A 24,387-nucleotide genomic window follows, 5' to 3' on the forward strand; every position below is an offset into this window, starting at 1 on the left:
AAGTGCCTAGTCGGAAGATGAAGTGTTGTTCCTCCAGTTTGCGTTGGGCTTCACTGGAACAATGCAGCAAGCCAAGGACACGTGGGCAAGAGAGCAGGGTGGAGTGTTAAAATGGCAAGCGACGGGGAGGTTTGGGTCATTCTTGCAGACAGACCGCAGGTGTTCTGCAAAGTGGTCGCCCAGTTTTCGTTTAGTCTCTCCAATGTAGAGGAGACCATATTGGGAGCAACGAATGCAGTAGACTAAGTTGGGGGAAACGCAAGTGAAATGCTGCTTCACTTGAAAGGAGTGTTTGGGCCCTTGGACGGTGAGGAGAGAGGAAGTGAAGGGGCAGGTGTTACGTCTTTTGCATGGGCATGGGGTGGTGCCATAGGTGGGGGTTGAGGAGTAGGGGGTGATGGAGGAGTGGACCAGGGTGTCCCGGAGGGAACGATCCCTACGGAATGCCAACGGGGGGGGTGAAGGGAAGATGTGTTTGGTGGTGGCATCATGCTGGAGTTGGCGGAGGATGATCCTTTGAATGCGGAGGCTGGTGGGGTGATAAGTGAGGACAAGGGGGACCCTATCATGTTTCTGGGAGGGAGGAGAAGGCGTGAGGGCGGATGCGCGGGAGATGGGCTGGACACGGTTGAGGACCCTGTCAACGACCGTGGGTGGAAAACTTCGGTTAAAGAAGAAGGAGGACATGTCAGAGGAACTGTTTTTGAAGGTAGCATCATCGGAACAAATGCGACGGAGGCAAAGGAACTGAGAGAATGGGATGGAGTCCTTACAGGAAGCGGGGTGTGAGGAGCTGGAAGGAACTGAGAGAATGGGATGGAGTCCTTACAGGAAGCGGGGTGTGAGGAGCTGCAGTCGAGGTAGCTGTGGGAGTCGGTAGGCTTGTAATGGATATTGGTGGACAGTCTATCACCAGAGATTGAGACAGAGAGGTCAAGGAAGGGAAGGGAAGTGTCAGAGATGGACCACGTGAAAATGATGGAGGGGTGGAGATTGGAAGCAAAATTAATAAATTTTTCCAACTCCCGATGAGAGCAAGAAGCAGCACCGAAGTAATCATCGATATACTGGAGAAAGAGTTGTGGAAGGGGGCCGGAGTAGGACTGGAACAATGAATGTTCCACATACCCCATAAAGAGATAGGCATAGCTGGGGCCCATGCGGGTACCCATAGCCACACCATTTATTTGGAGGAAGTGAGAGGAGTTGAAGGAGAAATTGTTCGGTGTGAGAACAAGTTCAGCCAGACGGAGGACAGTAGTGGTGGATGGGGATTATTCGGGCCTCTGTTCGAGGATTCACTTAGATAATATCACCAACTTCAATACCTGTGTTCTTTTGTTCTGTTGTCTGTGACATCTTTTGATGATCTGCTTCTTTCACTGCTTGCTTGTCCCTATAACCACACCACCCCCCTCTACTTCTCTCCCCCAACCCAACCCCCCTGTCCCCCCACACCTTAAACCAGCTTATATTTCACCCCTTCCTTGGATTCACCTAGTTCTGTTGAAGAGTCATGAGGACTCGAAATGTCAACTCTTTTCTTCTCCGCCAATGCTGCCAGACCTGCTGAGTTTTTCCAGGTAATTCTGTTTTAACTTGAAAATATGCCCCCGTAAACGCATTAGCTTTTTTCACTGGTTTGGTAAAAAATGATGGATTTCTCTGCAATGCCACCTTCAGTTCACTTACTCTTTTTGTGTGCAGACTGCTCCCTGCAGGCAAATCTTTCTCAAAATGCTTGTGTACTGTTGCAAAATGCCTCTCAACATTGCTCTTTTTTTTCCTGACTGCAACTCTCACACTGCAGATTAGACAGACACAATTGTCTTTAATGCATGTAAACAAAAAATCGTTTTTCCACTCTTTGGGCAATAGTTTTAGCTCAGCAGGTGGGCATGTGCCTGATCTGCTCAAGCAAAAAATGATGTGCGTTGATGTTGGGCGAGTGCCAAACATCAACGCGCAGTCACATGATATTTTGTTCAGCGGGTGCGCACAGGTGTTGGCAGCACGCCCACTGACAATTAAAAGGCCTGTTAAGGCCATTTAAGGATTAATTAAACAGAAATTTTTTGCTGCCTGCCCAACCTTAGGTTGGCAGCCAGGCAAAAAGGCCGGCCGTTGCACTTTTTAGGAAACCTCATCCATGGGCGGGATGAGGTTTCCTAAAGCAAATGAAAATAAAATAAAAAATTTAAAATTTTATTAATAACATATTCCTGCTCATGTGACAGAATCAGATGAGGGGACATGGTTTATTACATTTTGAATTTCCTCAAGACGCTAATAAGGTTGTAAAGAGTGATGAGTACACAAAAGCATAGGGACAGAGCACAAAACTGTCCATGATTCAGTGAACATTTATATAGAATTTGACAGCACAGAAACAGGCCATTCACCCCATCAGCTCTGCACAATTGTTTAGCTTCCACAAATTCTTCCTCACTCCTGACTTCATCTAACCCTTTCGATATACAATTTCAAAAATCCATTTTAATATTAGGCTTTTTGTCCTGAGAAGAAGCAGCAGGATATACTTAAGGGGAATACAAATGTCAGTGGGTGTAATGGGAGCTAGTCTGGTATTACTAGGAGCAGCAATTTAGTGGGATATTTTAGGGTGAATGGGATATAATAGGGTAGTAATAGTGGGGGATTTCAACTTCCCCAACGTTATCTGGGTTAGTCATAGGGTGATAGGTTTAGAGGGAGTGGAATTCTTAAAATGCATTCAGGATATGTTTCTAAGATAGTACGTTGAAGGCCCTACAAGGTGGCCCTGGACTTAATTTTAGGGAATGAAGCTGGGCAAGTGGTAGAGTTATCAGTGGGGGAGCATTTTGCAGTTAGTGATCATAACTCCATTAGATTCAAGGTTGTTATGGAAAAGGACAAGGATGGGCCAGAAATTGAGTTCTAAATTGGGGGAGGGCCGATTTTAATAAGATCAGATATGATTTGGCCAGAGTGGACTGGGAGCAGCTACTTTTAGGTAAATCTGCATCACAGCAGTGGGACTCATTCAAGAAGGAAATAAGGAGAGGATGTTGAGGGATATACAGGATTAGATAAAGAGAAAAAGGGAGGCTTATGGCAGATACCAAGAGCTCAAAACAGTGGAAGCCCTAGAAGAGTATAGAACTTGTAGGGGGGGGAACTTAAAAAGGAAATTAGGAGAGCAAAAAGGGGGCATGAGAAAACATTGGCAAGTAGAATAAAGGAAAATCCAAAGTTATTTTACAAGTACATTAAGAGTAAGAAGATACGGAGGGAAAGATTTAGGCCCATTAAGGACCATAGTGGTAATTTGTGTGTGGAGCCGGAAGACATAGGTAGGGTTCTAATCGAAGACTTTGTGTCGGTGTTCACAATTGAGAGGGACAACGTGGGTATGGAAATCAGGCAGAAGGACTGTGATATAATTGAAGAAATTAGCATAGAAAGGGAGGAGGTTCTAAGTGGTCTGCAGGCTTAAATGTAGATAAATCTCCAGGCCTGGATGAAATGTATCCCAGGCTGTTGAGTGAGGCAAGGGAGGAGATAGCACGGGCGCTTGCAATAATTTTCAATACCTCTTTGGCCACAGGAGAGGTGCCAGAGGACTGGAGAACAGCCAAAGTGGTACCGTTATTCAAGAAGGGAGGAAGGGATAAACCAAGGAACTACAGGCCAGTCAGTCTAACCTCAGTGGTGGGGAAACTATTGGAAGCAATACTGAGGAACAGGATTAATCTACACTCGGAGAGGCAGGGGTTAATCAAGGACAGTCAGCATGGTTTTGTTAAGAGGAGGTCATGTCTAACCAATTTGATTGAATTTTTTGAAGAGGTGACCAGGTGTGTAGATGAGGGCAATGCATTTGACGTAGTCTACTTGGACTTCAGTAAGGCTTTTGATAAGGTCCCGCATGGGAGACTGATAATGAAGGTAAGAGCCCATGGGATCCAAGGCAATTTGGCAAATTGAATCCAGAATTGGCTGAGTGGCAGGAAGCAGAGGGTCGAGGGGTGTTTTTGTGACTGGATGTCTGTGTCCAGTGGGGTTCCACAGGGATCAGTGTTGAGTCCCTTGCTGTTCATGGTATAAATAAACCATTTAGATTTGAATGTAGGAGGGTTGATCAGTAAGTTTGTGGATGACACGATAATTGGTGGGGTGGTAAATAGCGTGGAGGATAGCCTTAGATTACAGGAGGATATAGACGGGCTGGTCAAATGGGCTTATCAGTGGCAAATAGAATTTCCTAGATATTGGGTCCCCCTCACACACGCTCACTCACTCTCTCACTCCCACAAACACATACACAAACAGACAGTCTCTCACTCCCACACACATATACACATACACACACACACACATATGGCAGTCAGCCTCTTCACCCCATGCCACCTCGCCTCTCCGCCCCACTCCCTGCCAGAGACCTGGGGCTACCCCTCCACAGCATCTCACTTCTGAGCCTTAGAGCCAGCCTATCCTTCCTGGGCCTCGCAGCCAGCCTCTCCTCCCCAAAGCGCTGCTGGCTAGGAGGTTTTGATTGGTCCATCAATGATGCAGAAAGAAAAACCAATAAAAACTGGGAATTTAGCATACTGGTTCAAACAGGCCTTGTAAAACTTAAAATGGAACACCAGTAAAAACTGGGAATTTAAAATGCTGGTCTGAACTGTTTTTTTCCCTTCTGAGCAACTCTTGGGGCTTCATTACCATCTCATTAGTTAAAGTAAGTGGGTTAGTATCTTTCATGAAAACACAAATTCACCTTGAAGACTTTAAGCAGAACATGTCTGAGAAGTACTTCAGTCACTGGTGTGCCTGACATTGGAGGATGCTATTGGAAGCGTGGTTCAGCACTAACATCCCTTATGCTGAGCACAAAAGGTATAAATTTGAAGCAAAATTTATTGGATGAATTGCCAGACCTAAGCCCTGTGAACTCACTTTGTGAAAAAACACATTGCACCCAGGCTCACCAGCTCAGGCCTAAATGATTAAAAATGTCCTGAAATAACTTCACCCTTTTGTAAATGGTGGAAAGTTTATATGTATAAATTTATGAAAACAAATTTTATTATGGAGCTTCTAGTCACAACTGTAAAGGTTCACAAAAGTCCTCCAAGCCACACACCATTCTGACATGGAACGATATCAATGTTCCTTCACTGTCCCTGGGTCAAAATCCTGGAACTCTCTCCCTAACTGTACTGTGGGTGTACCTACACCACATGGACTGCGGTTCAAGAAGGCAGCTCACCACCACCACCTTCTCAAGGGCAATTAGGGATAGGCAATAAAAATGCTGGCCTAGCCAGCGATGTCCATGTCCTGTGTAAGAATTTAAAAAATAAGATCCACTTGAAAGCTATGATTTGCGAGTAAGGACACTGTTAGGTGAAATTTAAAGCAAATGTTGGGCACACATTAGTTCCACTCTTGTTCTACCTCCCTGCCAAGACAGCTTAAACATGATTACTGGCTTGTGTCTGCAAAGCTACTCTGCCAGCACAACAATGCAGCAAAAATCCTGGTGACTGGCTATTCAGTTCAGTCAGTAATTTTGGCAGTGTCCACTGGAGGGTACTGCTGCCTTACTCCAGTGTTGCCTCCAATGTTTCATTCTTACTGATGTACAGTAGCTAACTGCCTGAATCTGAATCTGATACCTGGAAGGGAGGGGGAGCAAAAGAGAGAGAGATCTAAAAACAAAATTAAAATCACAATTAATCTTTTACTGGGATTACGTTGCATTGAGTTGACGCAATTTTCTCAGTATGCTAAGTACATGTAGGAAGCGACTGTTTCCACAAAAATACCTGCATCAATCCAGGTGGCGATGGCCATAAATTTATACCACCAGTAGTGGGTTTGATGCAATTAAGATAAGATACCTTTCATTAAAACATATCTGCCACTGACATTAGTTCCTTAAACTTGTATAAGTTTACATTGCTTTTTGCCCTTTCTTTCCTTAAATCCTACATTCTTGCTACATGCCAGGCTTGGCCAAACCTCACGGATGCTGTGAATGCTACATTTTAGTCATGAAGTAACGCAGCATGGGGATTTTCTGTTGGTCCGTCCCAAGAATAACTTGCAGTTAGGAAAGTAGGAATTGCACAATGAAAAAAAAGACAAAGGCCCATCTGGTTCACCTACTCTCATCCTGGTAGATGCATGATGCAACATAATGCGCGTTTTTGATGGATGTTAGGAATCCATTTTTATTGATCAGTCTACAACAGGCAAGAGGAACCCCTCAGGGGTGAAGAGCTTTGGAAGCCATCGGTCCAAAGTCACTTTACCTCACAAACATGCTACACTTACCACGTGCCATGTCTCCAATGACTCTTACACTGTATCCCGAAACATTATTCTCTGAACAAAATCTGCGTGATCTGAGTTTTAATGAATCAGCACTATTTGTTTTCACCTTTTACATTGGAAACCTGTGTTATAGATGGATCACTTGCTCACGTGAAATATTGGAGGTAACATTAACCCCTGCCACCAATCCCCCAACCCCAAATTGGCAGGGTTGAGGCGGCAGTGGAATTAAAATTTCAAGGATGACAAACCCAACTCCTGATTTTAATGGAGGCAGGAGGGTTGGAGGAACTAACTTTCTCTTCAGAGGTGGGTCCCTAACAAATACTTCAGTGAGGTTTTAGCTGTGTTTCAGATTTAACATCTGCAGTTCAGGTTTTCTGGAGCTTGGAGAGGACGGCTGGATTGGTCTTTTGCCAATGAATCTGCTTTCACCACCCGCTCAGGCAGTGTGTTCCAGAGCCTAATGATTTGCCATGAAAAGAAATTCTCCTTATTCCCCCGGATCCTTTCTTATCTTAATTAAAATGGATTCTTGCAATAATGCCCAATGTTTTTAGAACATGATATTAAAAATAACTAATTTTCCAAATCTTACAGTGGAAAAATGGTCAAAATATCATGAAATGCTAAAGTCTGCTAAACTAGAAGATAACGGGGGTGAATCTAGGCTCGTTATCATCTGCTATCCTCCTCCTTCATGACTTATGGCGACTATGGGCTTCCATCACATTGGTCCATGATTATGCTTGACAAAGTCCTGGAGTGGATTGTGTTGCCTTCTGCAGTATGCCTGACCAGGAATCTCTCCCACTCTTACCACCTGCCATCTGGTGTATTGGGAAGATTTACAGGCTGATAATCCACCTGTTTGGCCATATTATGAATGTATCTTCCATGATCATCAGGTCCTGAAGTGGGTCTTGAACCAGGGGCTTCTAGCCCAGGGCTAGCCATGCTACCACTGCATCACAAGATCTCCTCATCGTCTGCTATGAGGCCCCTTAATGTTGCAAAGTGGTGTCCATGACACGCATGCACACTTCTGACACTGTATCAGGCGCATGTTGATAAAGGGATTACTATACACAGACCAAACATCCACCAGCAATATGCAGAAAGGCAGATCATGACAACAATCTACACTACGCTGATTTGATGCTGACACTGCCATGTTTGAGCTCCATGTTCCAGCCTACACCCTTTCCTAATCTCACACTTCTGAACGCAATGGGCCGTAACTCCCGACTAGTGTCAGAAAATGCTGGCTCGCAGAAATGAGAAGAAATAAATGCACACTTACCCGGCCTTGAAAATTGGTGGCCATTTCCATTCGCCGGAGCTGCTTGGGGCCTGCATCAAAAGACTCCTTGCTGGCCTCAGCACAGTCTAAATCCAGATGAATTAAGGAGGCCATGCCCCCTTTTTTACTGCCCATAAAGCAGGTAAATTTAAAGGGCCAGGAAATCTAACAGGCCAGGAGAAGATATGTAGATAGGATTTAGGGGTTGGGGCTGTTCGGGGGGGGGGGGGTGCATGAGGCATGGTTAGGGGTGCTCAGGGATGGGGGGGTGCTGGAGGTCAGAGGGGAGTGGAGGTGTCTGGAGGTCAGGGGTGGGTGGGGGGTCTGGCAGCCGGGTTGGGTGCGGGGGTCTGGCGGCTGGGGAGTTTGGGGGTGTCCCGCAGTTGGGGCTCTGGCGGTCAGGGGGATAGGTGGCTTTGCTGGGGGGGTGGTGGAGGGGAAGCTCTGGCGGTCAGGGGGCTGGGGAGGGGGTCTGAATGTTTGTGGGGGGTGGAGGTTGGTGGGGGGGCAAGGGAAGGTGGGGTTGCCGGAGGTTGGGCGGGGAGGCGATGAGGGGAGTCCCGTGGGGGGCTGGAGAGCAGGGGTGTGGGGGAGTCCCGTGAGGTCAGTCTGGAGCTTTACAATAGTTATCCAGAAGTTAGAAGAGGTTTTAATTCTTCTAACCTCTGGGTAACTATTGGTATAACCCCAGCCGAACCATGGAAGTTGGCGGTTTAAATTTCATTTTCAGATGGTTCCCAGCGCAGTGCAATTCTCCAGAGGAAGTGTGCAGTTCTGGGCAATTGCTGTACAAACCCTTGCCTGGGAACTTGCTAGAGCGATTCCCCAGCGCATCTTTGGGGCATCCCCCCAAATACGACGCTGGGGAGCGCAGAAGTTACAAGCCATCATTAAGCAACATGCAGGATACCAACTACTTGTGGGTTTAGTTGCTGATTTATTTATTCTGGTTGTTGCTACAATTCTATGTGATTATGGTACTTTGTATAGTTGGTTAAAGTTTTAATAGTCTACAGGAGGTGGTGTAGCAAAGTGCTGGCATACTTTTTTGGTGACTTAAAGACTTCAGCACAGACCAGTTGTTCCAGTTGTTTATGGAAATTGTGACAATTGTCATAGGATGCGACATCATGATTGGTTGCACAAACGTGGTGCTGGAGGTAACCCCTGCTCCAAGCTGGAATGGGTGAGCTCTAGGCTCTACACACAGATCTTTACCAGGTTGGGGCCAAACTCCTCCGTAGTACTTTACATTGAGCACAGGCTTTCAGGTCAGGTTCCCAGTACATCAAGTACATCAAGTTTGGGTTTCAACACAAGAACAGAAAAAATAGGATCAAGTGTAGGCCTTTCAGTGCCTCAAGCCTACCAATCAATAAGATCATGGCTGATCTGATATTAGCAACAACCCAACTTTCCAGCCTATTCCTCATAACCCTGTCGCCGCACCCCACCCCCCCACCCCCCACCACCGAATCGTTCAAGAATCTAACTATCTTAGCATCTGGGGTAGGGAATTCCAAAGATTCACAATTCTCTAAGAGAAGAAATTCCCCTCCTGATCTTTGTCTTAATGTGGTGACCCCGTAACCTGAAACTATGCTCCCTAGTTCTAGTCTCTCCAACAAGGGGAAACATCCTCTCAGCATCAAGCCTCCTCAGAGTTTTATGTTTCAAAAAGATCACATCTCATTCTTCTCAGCTCCAATGAGTATTGGCCCAACCTACTCAACTTTTTCTCATAAGATCAAGCCTTTAACCTAGGAATTAATCTAACAAACCTTCTCTGAACTGCCTTCAATGCAAGTACATCCTTCCTTAAAAAAGACCAAAGCTCTACTCATGCTGTAGGCATGGTCTCACCATCAATCTGTACAAGACTTCCTTACTTTTGTACTCCACCCTCGGCCACCACCCCTATTGACAACATTCCATTTTCCATCCTGATTATTTGCTGTACCTGCATACTAATCTCTTGTGTTTCATGTACAAGAACACTTAGATCATTCTGTACAACACCATTCTCCATTTAAATAATGTCTTGCTTTTCTATTCTTCCATCAATAACCTAATTTTGTCCCACATTATACTCTATCTGCCATTTTTTTTCGATTCAATTAACCTATCTTTATCCCTTTGCAGACTTCCTGGGCCATGTTTTTGTCACGGAGATGCGAAATGGAAAATTTCTCAACACTGCAATCTTGTCTCCATCCCAGAGGAGCCTGCCCATTCTATTTTCGTGTTGGAGAGTTGGTATGGGATAAAGATGGGCCCGCTATCTCCAAGGATAGACCTGATACAGCAATGGAGGTGGGCGGATGGCAAGGCAGGCAAGTTAGAAGGCCCACCTTAATTTGCTGAGACATCAGCCCAGTTGTATTTGCTGAGACATTAGCACAGTTGTTTATGCCCTCTAGCCTTTACACCTCAAAAACATTTTGCCATGTTATCAGCCTACTTCTGTTGATCCACTTGCCAGATAGCCTCATTATGAATGCTTGGATGAGGTCCAAGTATGACTGATGGACTCAACCGTGCAGGTGATTGTTTCCACCATTGCAAAGGGGATTGCTAACTCCATTTGACTGACATCTTTTATTACCTTGTAAGAACCTGATCTTTCTTTGAGGCAGTTTTTCAATGCCTATATGTTTATTTGAACATTATTAAGTATGAACTGGATTGAAGGTTTCTTCAATGGGATTTTCATTGACAGTGTTTGATTGACAACTTTATGAAAAGGTAAGTGAGACAATGCTTTTCAAAGGGCATGTTGAATGCCTAATTGTTTTGTTGGTTCCCAACTGCAGAGTAGGATCCCCTCATGGTTCATACTCCTCGGAGGAGCCAAGACCCAAGTCCTTTGCAAAAGCGGGTTTGGCTCCATCAAAATTGCAGCATCCAAAATGCTCACCCTGCAACAAAGCCATCAAGAGCAGGGGTGCTGTGAGCAGGTTCGCTACCTGCACCCTTAACCTGTGTCAGTAAAAATTGCCAGACAGAGGATTGGGGGTTGGAGTCCTGGAAACAGATCTCGCCCACAATTTTTAAAGCCCTTTCACTTCCATTCTGACACCGACGGAGATATGAAGAACTGACTCTTTGTGTCCTCCGCACAACTTGCTTTCCTACCTATCTTTATATCATTAGCAAAGTTGGCTGCAATACAGTTGGTTCCTTCATCCAAGTTATTAATATAGATCATAAATATTTGAGACCCCAACATCCCCTCTGGCACCCCTTAGTTACAGCTTATCATCCTGAAAATGACCCATTTATCCTGATCTCTGATTTCAGTTAGTTAATGCTCTAGCCTTGCTAATGTTACCTTCAACTCTATGAACCTTTATTTGCCACCTTATTGATGCTTTTTGGAGGTCCAAATACACTACATCTACTGGTCCCCCTTTATCTGCCCTGCTTGTTATATCCTCAAAGAACTAAATTTGTCAAATAAAGTTCCTTTCCATAAAACCATGTTGACTCTGCTTGATTGTATTATGATTTTCTCAATGTCCTGCTACTACTTCCTTAAAAATAGATTCCAGCATTTTCCCAATGACAGAAGTTAGGCTAACTAGCCTATAGTTTCCTGTTTTCTGTCTCCCTGTATTCTTGAATAGGGGTGTTACATTTGTGCTTTTCCAATCCCCTGGGACCTTTCCAAAATCTAGGGAATTTTGAAAGATTATAACCAATACTTGCAGTATGCACCCATCAGCCTTATTCTGTCGCCAGGCCCATTTATGTCATCTTTTGAGAGCTCTGCAGTAGAACCAGTGTGCAATCTCACACATTTCTGCAATGAATCTATGTTCTTGGAACTACACTCCTAGCATTAACCTCCTCTTGCCTCTAATTTCTGAGCATGCATAAGAGGCCTCCAATCTCCCTAAGATACAGAATATTTCTCCTCCCTCTACCTCTTTCAAAAAGATATCCAGTGCAGCATCCAAAATCTTTGGTGCACATGCTCTCCCATGGTCAGCCTTTATTGATTATTGCACACCATGCCCCTCTAGCCATAATACACCTTACCTTTAAGAGATAAGTAATGCTAAGCAGCAACCACATTGAGCCCACTGCTAATGAATACAAACAATGAACAACATGGGGAGCATTGGTTATGTGCACACACCATGATCATCCTCACCTGTTTTCAGGGAATAAATATTTTAACTCCCTTGGATTCTCAGAAAAAAATGCATTACATATTTCCAGGCTTTAAGACCACAGCATTGGTTTTAAAGCATTTCTAAAAGGTTTTCTACTAGTGGTGCAGAACTACATTTGCGTGTCAAGAAATTGTAATCCCCAGCATGTGATTTTCTTTAATTAGTCAAAGTTGATCGAGAACAAAGGGAATCTCTAGAAATTAAAAGACAGATAAATTCTGACAAATGTATTAAATCCTGCAGAGAACTTTGCACATTTAAATCTTTTTGACATATGATTATTTCATAGATTGAAAACAAAGCAGCCCCATAGAATGTAGAACATACAAACATTCACCTCAAATGCCCAAGGTGTGTTATTTCATTATAATATATACAGGCACTGTAATTCAGATTTGCATGCAGAACATGTCCCTCAAAAAACATACACAATAAGAGAAAGTCTTTACATAAAATCTTTCACAACTTCAGGAGATTCCAAAGCATTTTAAAGTGCTATGCACCCTTGAAGGATAGCCATTGCTGTAATGTAGGAAATGTGGCAGACAAATTTGCGCACAGCAAGGTCCAATGATCAGCAATGCGATGGTGACCAGATAATATGCTTTACAATAGTTCATTGAGGGAAAAATATTGGCAAGGATACCATGGAAATTTTCCCTGCTCGTCTTCAAAATTATTTTGTAGTATTCAATGGTTGGTTTCATTTGCGTTTCATTATGATAGCCTGGTAATTGATCCTTGTACATGCGCTTGATTGCTTAAGCCTGTGGGTGGAGTTAGAGACTAAAGTACTGATACCAAATAGAGAATGTTTCAGAAAGGATCTGGTCTATGAGTTGTGAACATGTGTGCATTGGAAATCCTGGAAATTCTGAGATGTTTTAAAGTATTGCAAATAAAGATTTAGATCTAGTGTTATCTCTGCATTTTTCTGAGGTAATTCAGTCACTTAAGGTATAGAGCAACCTGGTGCATACATAACACGATTGGCAACAAGGCTGGTTGAGAAAAGTTTAACTTTACCAGCTCCAGGACCATTTCTTTCATCACCAAGAAACCCTCACTTGTTGGCAGAGCGATGGATTTTGGGGTTTGAGACCTACCTGCTTGCTACAGAGATGTTGTTTGCTACACTCCAGATACAGCAGTGATCCGTAAGAAGGCGACACTTATATATTGTCTCAGAGCAGAATGCCAGCAAATATTTGAGCAGCTCACAGAAGATATGTTTACATTTGATATAGCAGTAAGTTCTCTTGAAAAATACTTTGTGCCAAAGAACAGTGTGATGATTGGCCAATATACATTCTGTCAGAGATCCCAGAGCAATTGGCTTCTACATGTAAATTTGGTACACTAACCAACATACTAATTCATAAACAATTCATTGAAAAGACTTCAGTTCCATGAATTGGGGAACATCTCCTCATGAAGGATGATGATTTAATCCTGGGAAAAGCAACGACCTTAGCAGCCTGACTGAATCTGCCCTGTTAGATTTAGAGAGGTTTACAGAGCAATGCACCCTTAAACTCAGAGCTACAGAGACACGTTGCCCAACCAGCTCAAGTGCAAGGGTAATGGACAAGGAGATCTAACAATCTCACCAACACTTGCCCGATCATGGCCAGATATCATCAAAAAATTCTCAAATTGAGGAAATATTCATCAACTTGCAACACCATGTCCAGCTTGAGGGTAAAAGTGGAACTCATTCTTAAAGTTAAATCATTTTGCAAAGGTGTGTAGGTCATCAAAGAAGAAAACTTCATTTGTTCGACATGTTGGAAGAGTCTTTTCCTGAGAGTGAGGTACAACATGTATATACCATCACCAAAGACAAAGCACCAGGTCATTTTAAGGAATGTAAACCTTGTGGAAAAGGATGTTCCCACAGGAATGTGTACAAGAACCACAAAAAGACACAGTCAGAAGAGAGACCATTCCAGTGTAAGATGTGTAAGGCTTTGTTTCAAACTGTCTTCTCCCTGAAGAGACATCTGCTGATATAACAGTGAACAAACTTTCAAATGTGATCTATGTGACTCCCCCTGTGCTTAACAGTCATTAAAAAGGCACATGTTTGAGAAAAGGAGAAGATTTTTCCAGATTGTGGCCTGAAGTTTGCGAGCAATGAAATGTTACGTGTGAACCCCCGACCAGAGTTCCTGCTGTGACAAAACTTTCATTAAGGATGATGGATTAAAGATGCATATTAGAACACACACACACACATGGAAGAACCCTTACCAGTGCTCAGAACGTAACAATGCTTTAGCCAAAGGAGAGGCCTAGATAAACATATGAAGATACCAGTCAAACTTTTGATAGGTTGTAACTTTTGCATGCCACTAACAATCTTAAGCCATCAGCATGAGCTGATGAGAATGTCAGAGTGAAAGCAAATGAAATCACAAAGTGACAAAAAGCAAAACCATACTTAGACAAATGTACATACGCAAGGAAACCTCAGCTTGAGGTTGGAGATTGGGTATGAATCAAATGGCCAAATTGCGATCACAAATTTGCATCATCTGTTTCAGGTCCAAAGCGGATCAAGCGATTACTCAGTACCAATGCCTCTCTGTTGGATAACAACACTAAGTGCAACGTGTGATGCTTGATACAGAGCAGACCTGGATATTTCAAGGACAGTAATTATGACGATACATTTTCTCTTCCTATGAGTGATGCTGACCTCATCAAGATGGTCTCACAGAACCACAGCATCAGATTCATAGATCTAACCACAGAATAAAGAGACCTTCATATCTCAATGTCTATTTCTGTGCTTAGAAGAAACAGGCAAGTTGAACTTTAGAAAACGACTTGACGTATGTATGTTTGTTTTTTAGAATGATTTAATTGAAAATAAGGTCAATAGTTAAAAGGGGGGGAAAAGGTTTGTGCCTTGGTTTGTTTCATCTGTGTTTGATTATGTTAGTCTGGTAACAGATCCTTGTATGTTTGTTAAACACTTTAAGGCTGTGGGTGGCGCTAGACAGTTAAGTGTATTTTTTTTTGTCTGATCAGGTTCAGAAATAGGCGGGAGAATTTCCCCCCCTTTAGGGTAGTTGTGCGGGGGCAGGCAGGAACTTGATTGTCACCCCCGATCGGGTCCGCGCCATAATTTTACATGTACTGGCACCACACTGCGAATGTTCCCAAAAGGACCTGGGCTCTGAGCTGTGAAAATGTGTGGATTGGAAATCTTGTAAGTTTTGAAATGCTTAAAAGTAGTGTAAATAAAGATTTAGAACTAGAATCATCTTTGTATTGTTCTGAGATAATTCAGTCATCGAAGATAGAGAGCAACCTGGTAACAAGTGCCATTCGATTTTTTACATCTACTTGGTTTAACATGTGCTATGCAAAAAATAATGCTACCAAGTCATAGTAAAATAGAGAGCAATTGAGACACTGGATGGGCTAAAAATTGATGAAGAAGAGGTATTAGAAAGGGTGAGTGTACTTAAGGTTAATAAGTCACCAGAACTGGATCAGGTATTTCTGAAGATACTGAGCAAAGTAAGGATGGAAATTACAGAGGCATCTCCAGTGCTCCTTAGACACAAAGGTAATGCCGGAAGATTGGACAATAGCAACTATTACACTCTTGTTCAAAAACAGGTGTCAGGATAAGCCCAGCAACTACAGACTAGTCAGTTTAACCTCGATGGCAGGAAAGCTTTTATAAACAATAATCTGGGACCAAATTAACAGTCACTGGGACAAATGTGGTTTAATTAAGGAAAACCAGCATGGATTTGTTAAAGGCAAATCATGTTTAACTTACTTGATTGAGCTTTTAATGAGGCAACAGAGAGGGTTGATGAGGGTAATGTATTTGATGTACTGTACATGAATTTCCACAAGATAAAGTGCCACATAACAGGCTTGTGAGCAACGTTAGAGCCCATGGAATAAAAAGGGACAGTACCAGCATGGAAATGAAGCTGGCTGAGCAACAGGAAACAGAGTAGTGGTGGACGTTTTTTTTTGTACTGGAGGACAGTACATAGTGGGATTGCTGAGAGGATGGTGTTAGGACCACTGCTTTTATTCAATATTAATGACCTATACTTGGGTGCGCAGAGCACAATTTCAACATTTGCAGATGGCACGGGGCTTGGAAACATCATGAACTATCAGGAGTGTAGTGATAGACTTCAAAAGAACATAAACAGGCCAGTGGAATGGGCACGTGCTAGATGAAATTTAATGCAGAGGAGTGTGAAGTGATGCATTTTGGTAGAAAGAACAAGTAAAGGCAGTATAAAGTAAAGGATACCATTCTAAAGGGGGTGCCAGACCAGAGGGGACCTGGGGTTGGATGTGCAAAAAAAAGTGAAGGTGGCAGGGCAGATTGAGAAGCTGGTTAATAAAGCTTTATTAATCCTGGGATTTATACATTGAGGTATAGAGTACAAAATAACTTACAGTGAACATTTTTAAAATACTGGTTCAGCCTTAATTGGAGTATTGTTTCCAATTCTGGGCATAGCAATTTAGGAAGGATGTGAAGGCATGAGAGAAGGTGCAGAAAAGATTTACAAGAATAGTTCCAGGGATGAGAAACTTCGAAATGTGGGTAGATTAGCAAAGCTGGAGATGTTCTTAGAGAAGGAAAAGCTGAGCGGGGATTTTTTAGAGGTGTTTAAAATGATGAGGGGTCTGGATTGTGACCAAAGCAAATTTAATGACAGATTTCAAAGTGGGATTGGATAAGCACCCAAGGAGCAAATATTTGCAGTGCTTGGTTCTAGCTCAATTTCTCTTGCAGAGAGCTGGCATGGACTCACTTGACTGAATGGCCTCTTGTGCTGTAACAATTAAAAAAATAAATTCTATATAGCTCACCATAGAAAATTAAATCTGATGATTAACAATGTAAGTATCTTTTTAATAAAGTGATAATTGTTAATGCAATGTCAATCAACCTCTCAACCAGAATTTGAACAATTTGTATTTACATTTCATTCAGGTGTTAAAATGATCTTGGGGATTTAAAAACAAAATGGCAATTTTTCTTAAGTTTCCTTTTCTGTCTTTTTTTTTACAATCACTTAATTCAATCTTTGTCTTCCTTCCTTTATTTCTCTTTCTGTACCTAATCTGACTTTAATTAATCCTGCCACCCTGGTTTCTCAGTTTCTCAGTCTCTTGGTACAGGAGATATATTGACAGTTCTGCCATTCATTAAGATTCCAGATACCCTGTTGCCCTCGCTGCCCTATTATCAGCTCACTATTGCAGGAAGTTAAGACAAAAAAAATCCTGATCTGAAGGAAAAAGTCTAACTGACATGTCATGCTGTGTAATATTTGCTCCAGCAAGATCAGGTCCAATATATATGTTGCACTGACTTACCTTTTAAATATATATGTAGTGTCTACTATTGCTCACTGTTTCTTACTTTTGGAATTTATTAAAAATGTTGCTGGATTTTGTAGAATAGACATGTCATATTCCATGTATTTATGCTCATAGCACAGACTGGAAATAGAAAACCATCAATAGCACTTCTCCGCCCTACACTGACAATAGTAATTATTCAAAACATTGATAATTATAATCATTTAAAACACTCAATTTATAGTGACTTTCTCCATCAGATTGCAATTAGATACAACAGAAAATTAACAGTTACCCTTCATGGGCTGAATCCTACCCATGGGCTTTGAGACCCCAACATTGGTGGGGGGCGATCACAGAGGAGGCCCCCCCCCACATCCTGGGAACTGCTCGGAGGCCCTCAGAGTTTGCCTGGAGGTCTCCACGCATGGCAGCAGACCCTCCCAAGGCAGGCAAAATGCTAATGGGGTGGAATGTGACCCTTAGTTGGGTAATTAAGTGGCTCAATTGGCTACTGGGTGGCCGAGCAAAAGTCAGCCCATTCGAGGTAATTGCATTGAAAAGCACAACATTCTGAAGGGACAACTGAGAGGTTGTTTCACCTGGCTAAGAAGAACAGCCCCAGCTTTGTCAGTCTATCCATGAAACTGAAGTCCCTCATCTCTGCAACAATTCTCATAAATCTTTTATACCTCTTGAGTGCCTTCACATCCTTACTAAAGTGCCGTGATTGGACACAATACTCCAGTTGAAGCCAAGCCATGATGCTCTACCTCCTTGCTTTTGTATTCTATGCTTCTATTTATAAATCCCAAGATCCCATATGCCTTACTAATGGATTTCTCAACCTGCCCTGACAGGTTCAATGAATTGTGCACCCACACCTCAGATGCCTCTGCTCCCTTTAGAATTGTATCTTTTATTTTATAAATACACCTCCTCATTCTTTCTACCCAAATGTATCACTTTACACTTCTCTGTGTTTCATCTGCCGCATGTCCGTCCATTCCACCAGCCTATCTACATCCTCTTGAAGTCTATCTCTTTGTACCTCACGTTCGCATCATTTTCAAGGTTTGCGTCATCCACAAATTTTGAAATTGTGTTTTGCACACCCATATCTAGGTCATTAATATAGATGAAGAAAAGCATTGATCCTAATATTGATCTCTGGGGAACCCCACTACATACCTTCTGCCAGTCCAAAAAACAATCATTCAGCACTACTGTGTCCAGTCACTCAGCCAACTTTCTATCCATGTTGCTGCTGTAATTGTATTTCATGGGCTTTAACTTTGCTGACCAGCCTGTTATGTAGAACTTTATCAAACAAAAAACACACTATCCTCCCCAACCCTCTCTGTTACCTCATCAAAACTCTCAAGCAAGTTAGTTAATCAAAATTTGTCCTTAACAAAGAATATGGACAGTACCACTGCAATTTCCACCCTTTCTTTCCTCAGCATCCTTGGATGTATCTAATCTGGTGACTTAATAACTTTAATTATAGCCAGCTTTTCAAGTACCTCCTCTATCAAGTTTTAGCCCATCCAATGCCTCAACTATCTCCCCTTCAACATGACTTTGAAATCATGTTCTTCCTTAGTAAAGACAAGTGCAACATATTCATTTACCTCAGCCATACCTTCTGCCTCCATGCATAAAACTCCTTTTTGGTCCATAATCGACCCAATCCTCCATTTACCACCCTTTAGTACTTATGTGCCTATAGAAGACTTTTGGATTCTCTTTTATATTAGCTGCCAGTATCTTTTCATACTCTCTCTTTGCTGCTCTTATTTCTTTTTTCGCTTCACCTCTGAACTTGCTACACTCAGTTTGGGTTGCACTTGTATTTTCAAACTGTACTCTTTTTTCTGCTTCATCATACTCTCTATCTCTTGTATCATCCAGGGAGCTCTGTTTTTTTTTGTTCTGCCTTTACCCCACAGAAATGTGCCTTCGCTATACCCAAATCCTCTTCTCTTTAAAGGTAGTCCATTGTTCTGTTACAGTTTTGCCTGCCAATCTTTGAATGCAATTTACCTGAGACCAGATCTATTCTCACCCTGTTCTAATTTTTTTTCTGGATTTCTCCTTGTCTTTTTCAATAGTTACTCTAAAATTTATGATACTATGAACACTGTTTCCTAAATGTACCTCGACTGACACTTAATTGCTTGACCCACCTCACTCACTGAAACCAGTCCAATGAGGAAGAAACATACTGATGTAGAAAATCCTTCAACCTTTCTGCCTTTACGCTTTTACTCTCCCTGTCTAATTATCCTAATATTAAGTCTCCCATTATATCTACCCTCTAATTATTGCACCTCTCTACAATTTCTTCGTAATTTTTTTCTCTACATTTTTCCCACTAGTTGATGGTCTATAGAATACACCCAGCAATGTAATCGTACATCTATTGCTTCTTAGCTCTAACCAAGTAAGTTCTGTCCGTGACTCCTCTAGATCTCTTTCTCCAGCACTCTAATACTTGTCTTAATTAATACTGCCCATCCTCCTTTCGCTCCTTCCCTAAATTTCCTGAGCATTATCTATCTATGAATATTCAGTACCCAGTTCTTCCCTTTATTTGAGCCAAGTCTCTGTTATCACCGCAACATCATATGTGACCATCTGTGCCTGTCACTCACCAACTTTATTTACCATACTCTGTGCATGCACAGTAAACCTAATTTAGACCTCATGACATTCCTTCTTTCCCTGACTTCACTTTATGGCTTAGTATTTCTTACTCTAGTGCTACCTGACTCTCCCAATTCTTTGTGCACATTGTTTTTCCTCTCCAACGTTATCTTCTGGTTCCCTTCCCCTGTTCATAAATCCTTCCGGAGGTTTAGTGTGCAAAGTTGAATTCAGTACTCAAGATGTGGTCTGAACACAGCTCTGGAAGCTGAATCATAACTTCCTTCCTTTGTATTCTAGTCTCCTTTAGATTAAAGCCAATATCCCATCATCCTTTTTGAATGTTTTTTAACTTACTTGTTAGCTTCAAGTGATTTGTGTACTTGGACTCTCAAATCTCCTTTGAAGAGAAACTAGAAACTGTAGCAGACATTCAGAAAATACTCCAATTTATTTTCTTAGGTCGAAAGTGGGTGATCCCATGCTTGCCCACATTGAACTTCATCAGCCATAGTTTCACGCAATCTGTCTATGTCCTCTTACAACTTCCTGTTACCATCTACACTACTTTTACTATCCCTCCAAAATTAGTGCCATCTGTAACTTGGATATACAACTTTCTAGTTCTTCATTCAATTCATCAATAAGTAGGATGAAATGTTGACACCCCAGAATAGATCCTTAGGTAACATCACTTGTCTCATGCTACCAATATAAATACTTGCCCTTTATTCCCACAATGTCTCCTACCTCCCAAACAATTCACCATCCTAGTCAGAAGGCAATCTACATTTTTCCTAATACGCCTTTGTGTGAAACTTTATCAAATGCCCCTGGGGACCATATTAGATAATATCCATAAACATTTCCCTATTTTCTTAGGGACCTCAAGAATTGAACTCAATTAGACAGATGTGACTTACGTTTACCAAAGCCTCTTTCTGACTAACTCATACTTGTTTCAAGTGCTCAGTTACTCTATGCTTAATGACAGATTCCAATATTTTCCCCAGAATTGACATTAAACTGACAGCAAACATAAACAGGAAATGCTGGAAATACTTGGCAGATTAGGTAACAGCTATGAAGGGGGAAAGTGAGTTGATGAGTCATGTCTGTGACCCTTCATCAGAATTGCAAAATACAACCCAGCAGTTACCTGGTTCCTCTCTCCTACCCTTCTTAAATTATGAAGTGACAGCAGCAATTTTGCAGTCGAAAGACACAATTCCCAATTAAAGAGTACTTTGAAAGATTATATCTAGAGTTTCTGCAATTTCCTCACGTCCTCTTTTAATACCCTGAGTTATTAAACCATCAGATATAGGAGGTTTATCAATCCTAAGCACCATTACCTTTTCCAATAATGTTTTTGTAACGAATATTGCAAACAATAAGACCGGAATTTCTGGCCCATGGGTGTCATGGCGGGTGGAGGAGAGGGGGCAATATAGTGAGAATGCCAAAAATTGGTTTCATACCGTCGTGAAAACAGTTTGTGATCGTCTACTCCACCCGTCAATGATGGGTTGCATTTCCCATCGCCACAAGTCAGGAACCTAAATCCAATACTTTAGCATCTAATGATAAACCCTGCTTGTCAGAATTGTGCCCCCCACGCTGGATCATCCAGGCACATGTCGACGTGTTTCACAACTGTACATATGCGACATGCACCTGGCGACCTACACTTCACTCGGGACTTCGAGGTTTGTTTGCCTACCTTGCTTCGGGCAGCACTCACAGTCATCAGGGCCAGGCTTCACAGACAGCACCACATCACTTTTAGTAGGGCTCACCGGCAGGTGTCTACCTACCAGACCAGACGGCTGCAGGGCTTGGACTTGCTTGGAAAAAGGGGAAGAAGTGGCCTCAAGCAAAGAAAGAGGTTGCAGGGCAAGGGCTTTTCTGGGGAAGGAAGGTAACCCAGGGTGTGGGGTGGGGGCTCATGTTGATCTGTGTAAGTAGCTCAAGAGGGTGAAGGCTGAGGAGGCAGCCTCCAGAGGAGATGAGGGCAGATGAAAATATGAGGGTTTGTGTGAGAGAGTGAGTGGTGATGTCCCTTGAGCTGGCAGTGAGTGAGATGCTAGTGAATGTGTGATAGCCTTGTGAGTGTGTGAGTTTAGAGTGATATGATGGTTGCCTTACTCTGGCGACAAGGATGAGATCATTCACCTGTTTTCTGCAATGGATGGCCGACCTCTTGGTGTGCAGCATTGGCACTGACCATCTCTGCCACTATCTCCCAAACTGGAGTGGTGAGACTCAAGGGCCTCCTGTGCTCAGAGTGGGGGTAGAGGACAGCGCAGCAGGCCTCCACGACATCCAGAAGGTGTCCCAGGGATACGTCACTGTATTGGAGGCTGCATTCTTCTTGGCTTTTGGGGCCATATCTTCACCGAAGCAGTCCTGGATTGTAAGCGTTGAGAAGTGCGTGTGCGGCTGCTGTTTAATTATAGCGCCCGGAGTGAGGAAGCGGCAAGGTAACGGCATGGCAGACAGTTTGGAGGCCACCCACCACATAATTAATGGGGTGGGAATGGAATGAAACGGCGCAAAAACCCACCATTGCGACTTAGTGCAAATCTGGGATGATTCCGGCCTAAGTTTTCTTTCAATCACTTGTTATGTTATTGTCTTCTTGACTGTAAAAGAATAGAGATAAAGTACTTTTTAATTCTTTAATGGGATGTGGGCATTACTGGCCAGGCCAGCATTTGTTGCCCATGACTAATAGCCCTTGAACTGAATGGTTTGCTAGGTCGTTTCAAAGGTCAGTCAAGAGTCAACCACATTGCTGTTGATCTGGAGTCACATGTAGGCCAGACCAGGTAAGGAGGGTGAATTTCCTTCCCTAAAGGGCATTAGATGGGTTTTGCGATAATCGACAATGGTTTCATGGTCACCATTATACTGAGACTAGCTTTCAGTTCCAATAGCTGCCATGGTGGGATTTGAACCCATGTCCCCAGAGCCTGGGTCTCTGAATTACTAGCCCAGTGACATTACCGCTATGCCACCATCTCCCATTATGTTCTATTAGCTTGTTATCTATTGTAGCATTAACTGTGTTGGTCTTTAATTGGTTGACATCTCCCTTAGCATCTCTTATTCTTAACAAATTCATAAAAGCTTTGGGTGAGAATTACAAAAAGCAGAGGTGGAATTAACTGTTGGAACAACTATTGAAGGTAACGTGGATCAGGGGCCAACCCTGGTATTTCTGGAATATATGACTGACAAACACATTAGTGCTATTGCTTTCATGGAACTTCAGACTACTCAATATCTTTTGTGCAGTGAGAGTTGTGATTCATATTCCTCGCCCAAACTGCATGCTCCTCTCTCGCTGAGTGCTGCCAACAATCAGCCTTTTCTTAAATAATCAATGGCTACCCTGAAAATTGTGCAAGATAGCAATTCAAAGTCAGCATGCAAAAAACTCCCATTTAAGAACAATCTGAAACTCAAACAATCTTAGCTCATTTTAAACAGTTGATGAAGATTAGTGATTGACAGTCCTGCTGACAGTGATGAGACCAGATTTGAATTGACCAAAATAATCAATGCGATGCATCGCATATCCATGTCTATGTGGCAACTACGTGACACTGTGGACAAATCTCCATTCTGAGCTAGCATATATTGTGCACAGTGTTGACTAACATAAAATCACATTGTCTATTTTATGGGCTGAAGCGGAGTTAAGAATTTTCATGAGTTTGTAAATTTAATGGCACCTTTAAATTTTTATACTGTGTCTGCTGATTCATTATAAATATAAAGGGTCTGCTATTATATGCTAAATGTTTATAGGTTAATGTATACGACATTAAGGATCCGTGTTTGCATTGGACTGTGTAAAAAGTCTGCCATTCTATATTACATATATGATCTGGTACTCCATTATAATATAAAATATCTGCTTTTTTATACTATAAACCCTATATGCTATCTAGCATTATATAAAAGGTCTGGGATTCATTACTGCATATAGAATTTTCTATTTATTATAAAAGCCTAGGTTTTTCAAGGGTTTTTTGATGGCAACCTGTCAGCGTTCACTGTCATTACCCGTCTGAAATGAACTGCACCTTCAGGATTTAGTGCCAGGGCAGTTTAAAACAAAAACTCTTAAGCTGCGTATGTATTTCACTAAGTTGTATTTCACTGCTCTGCTTGGGGCTTCGTTGTGCATCCCCCTTCCCCAGTCCCCACACCACTCCTGCTCAATGTAAACTTTTTAAAACTTAGTTTGACTTCAGTGCTATTCTTTATCTGATTGGCGGTCTTTGAGAATTCTTTAATGTGATTGGCGGCTTGGACAGCTTGATGAGAGTGCCACAGCTCCATGCTAGGAATCTTCATTGAAGAACATTGCAATCCACTGAGCGGGAGGGGGTAATGCTCTCACCACAGAGATCACTAAATCTCTGTGAGACCTTTCTCAAGGTCAGTGGTGAATGCTTTTGCTTTACCGCTGGCTCCCAAATCCTGGCCAGTATAAAAGTTCTATCATTCTATCCTCTATATAGGATCTGTGACTCTGTGTAATATTTAGCTGTGATCTGCTGC

At 42.5% G+C, this 24,387-nt stretch overlaps 1 long non-coding RNA gene across 1 annotated transcript in view; it reads right to left on the reverse strand.

Moving 5' to 3' along the window:
* Window positions 1–14,479, reverse strand: part of LOC121281057 — a 23,448-nt gene extending 8,969 nt beyond the window's left edge. The window contains exon 1 of the long non-coding RNA XR_005943800.1: window positions 14,267–14,479. This is a non-coding gene — a long non-coding RNA (uncharacterized LOC121281057). The remainder of the gene's footprint in view (window positions 1–14,266) is intronic.
* Window positions 14,480–24,387: the final 9,908 nt, after the last annotated feature.

Source organism: Carcharodon carcharias, chromosome 8 (genome assembly GCF_017639515.1).
Source record: "Carcharodon carcharias isolate sCarCar2 chromosome 8, sCarCar2.pri, whole genome shotgun sequence".
Taxonomy (NCBI): domain Eukaryota; kingdom Metazoa; phylum Chordata; class Chondrichthyes; order Lamniformes; family Lamnidae; genus Carcharodon; species Carcharodon carcharias.